Source organism: Armigeres subalbatus, chromosome 1, assembly GCF_024139115.2.
Source record: "Armigeres subalbatus isolate Guangzhou_Male chromosome 1, GZ_Asu_2, whole genome shotgun sequence".
NCBI classification, from domain to species: Eukaryota; Metazoa; Arthropoda; class Insecta; order Diptera; family Culicidae; genus Armigeres; species Armigeres subalbatus.
In genome coordinates this window covers 69,033,468-69,036,994 of record NC_085139.1, presented here as the reverse complement: position 1 = coordinate 69,036,994, position 3,527 = coordinate 69,033,468, and positions in this window count along the sequence as shown.

Sequence of the window (3,527 nt, the reverse complement as noted above, 5' to 3'; positions counted from 1 at the left end):
AAAGGGATTTCCAGCATGTGAATCAACCCTTCTTCTTCGATACAAGCAGCCGATACTCAAACTAACCGTTGGTGGAGTGAATCCAGAATACATGTGCTAAAATTATTTGAAGTTGATTTGAATTTATAGTTAATAAGATTAAATAAAATGATCTGAATTTGGTAGTGATGCGAAGAATGAATAAAGGTGAACTAAGCTCAATGCTCAATACTTGATGAATTGTAGAAGAAGACACTCACAATTGACTGGCTAGTGGGAACGTGGGACAAAATCAACCCTACTGCTCTCTGCTAAGATATCGACATCTGGTCCTTCGAACTGGATAGACCGACGAACTCCGGTCAAATCCGCACTATATCTTGCAACGTCCAATTCAACATCATACGTGGCACTTAATTGCCTCAAGAAGGTAATTATATTTCCAACCACACTCTATTAAGTCAATTTGTGCTGCGCGGTTTACCCGATTTTTCAGACTGACTTTCACGATCCGGGCTTGCCGACGAACTCCGGTCAGAGCCACACTTCATCGTAAATTTGAGACACATCATCCACTTAACATCCAACGGGGCACTGAATTATCTCTAGAAGGTAATTATATTCCAACTACCTATTATCAACGCTATTTTGTGCTGCGCGGTTTATCTGATTTCGCAGATCGACATTCACACTACGACCGCCGCAATGTCCTCGGAAAGACGACTGAAGACACTGAAGGCTCGTATGAAGAGCCTTCAATCATCTTTTCTATTAATTAAAAACTTCGTTGACGAGTACGAAGAGGAAACTCATGCACTTGAGGTCCCAGTGCGCTTGGAGAGCCTGATAAAGTTGTGGGCCGATTACTGTACAGTCCAATCTGAACTGGAGACAACTGACGAGGCCTCCATAGATCAATACTTGAAGGATCGAGCTAAATATGAATCGTCTTACTACAAGGTAAAAGGGTTCCTCCTCTCCGTCAGTACTACCATACCCCAATCACCAACAAACGTTGCCCCGACGCAGAATCTGAACACACAACTCCCTCCGTCATCACACGTTCGCCTTCCGGACATAAGATTGCCAATTTTTAGTGGAAACTTGGATTATTGGCTCAATTTCAGGGATCTATATATGTCTCTGGTCCACTCTTCAGCCGAACTTTCAACGATACAGAAGTTCTATTATCTTCGGTCTTCTCTTTCCGGCGACGCCCTTAAATTGGTACAAACAATCCCTATTACTGCTGCTAACTACCCCGTAGCTTGGAGTTTGCTAGAAGAACACTTTCAGAATAAGTCCCGATTGAAGCAATCGTATCTGAATGCCCTTTTCGAGTTTCCAACCCTAAAACGTGAATCACCTGCAGACTTGCATACACTAGTCGAAGGGTTTGAAACTAACGTGAAGGTACTTCAGCAATTAGGAGAGAAAACGGAGTTCTGGGATCTGATCCTTATCAGAATGCTGAGTGTCCGTCTAGATGCTACTACTCGTCGTGCTTGGGAGGACTTTTGTTCGAGCAAAAACGATGCCTCCTTCAAAGATCTAACCAGCTTCATTCAGCGTAAAGTACTTCAATACGTTCTTCAGACTCTTAATATATAAAAAGTACAGACACATCACTATCGTCATCCGCATCAATCCAACATAAGAAAGTCACTCAACGTCCAAGTACATGCAACAGTGTCAGTCAGGTTATCACGGATCGAAAATGCTGCATCTGTTCGGAACATCATCCCATCTACATGTGTCCAACATTCTGAAAACTGAATGTCGAAGACAAGGAGAAGGAAATCCGCCGTCTTCAGTTGTGTAGAAACTGCCTACGCAAAGGGCACCTTGTACGAGAATGTCCCTCATCCAGTTCATGTCGAAATTGCAGATATCGCCATCACACTCAACTGTGCCCATCCGCTACACACACTCGTGTTCAAGATTTGACGAAACCAGCAATGACCCATACCACAGAAGAACCGTCACGAACATCGGCTTCAGCCACTTTCACCAAATTTCCCAATCATTCCACAGAGGAACGTAAACAGACTAGGCAGACTACCGTTCTCCTCGCCACTGCCGTAGTTCTCTTCGTAGATGATAATGGAACAAAGCATCTTGTGAGGGCATTATTAGACTCTGGCAGTGAGTGCTGATTTATTTCAGAGAATTTCCTTCAAACTACCCGTATCCAACGAAACAAGGTTTCCATTCCAATAGCTGGCATCGGCCAATCGACTGTCAATGCCAAATATGTGGTTTCTGCTCATATTCGATCACGAGTCTGCAACTACAGTACAACTGTCGAGTGCTTGGTTCTTCCTAAATTAACAATGGATTTGCCATCTGCCTCAGTTGATACTGCAGCATGGAATATACCTCCTGGAATCCAACTTGCTGATCCTACTTTCTACAGTCGTAAGGTTATCGATCTAGTTCTAGGGGCAGAAGTATTCTATGACATTGTCAATGTATCAGGTCGAATCAACATAGGTGATTCTCTTCCCCCTCTAATTAACTCCACGCTCGGATGGATAGTTTCCGGCAGGACTTCTAATCCGCTTACAAAGAGACCACTAACCTCAAACGTTGCGTCTATCTCCGATTTGTCAACGATTATGGAAAGGTTCTGGGCAATAGAGGAAGAATCTTCACCGTGTCGTTCAATTGAAGAAGCAGCCTGTGAAAATTACTTCAAGAATACTGTATCTCGTGATCAACAAGGACGGTACATTGTTCGTCTTCCGGTGAAATCTCAAGTTCTGCCAACGCTTGGTGACAACCGTCGCAACCCGCTTCAAAGAAGATTTCATATGATGGAAAAACGCATCGCAAGAGAACCCCAGCTCAATATGCAATACGTCGATTTCATGAAAGAGTATTCCATCCTGGGACATATGGAAAAGGTCACCGATTATGAAACGCCACCTGTCCCATGTTATCATCTTCCGCACCATGCAGTTATTCGAGATGAAAGTACGACTACCAAGGTACGCATCGTTTTTGATGCATCGTGTAAAACAAACCGTGGATCATCTCTTAATGACGCCCTCATGGTAGGGCCAATTGTCCAGGAAGAATTGCGGTCTATCGTAATGCGTGCGAGAACACATCAAATCATGATGATAGCTGACATCAAACAGATGTTTCGTCAAATTAAAGGTGGATGAAAGAGACACACCACTGCAGCGTATTATTTGGCGAACATCTCCTGATTTACCGTTAGACACATATGAACTAAAAACGGTAACATATGGAACTGCTTGTGCTCCGTTTTTAGCCACAAGAGTTCTACAAAAATTGGCTGACGACGAACAAGAGAATTTTTCTTTGGCGCCTGAAGTATTGCGTAAAGACTTCTACGTCGACGACCTCTTTTCTGGAGCAGACAGCGTAGCAGAAGCCGTAGAACTTCGAGATCAACTCGATACACTTTTATCTAAGGGAGGGTTTGTTCTGCGCAAATGGGCCTCCAACGTTTTGGATGTCTTGGAAGGTGTCCCACAAGACAATCAGGCTTCGCGATCAACTGTAGATTTCGATCCTGA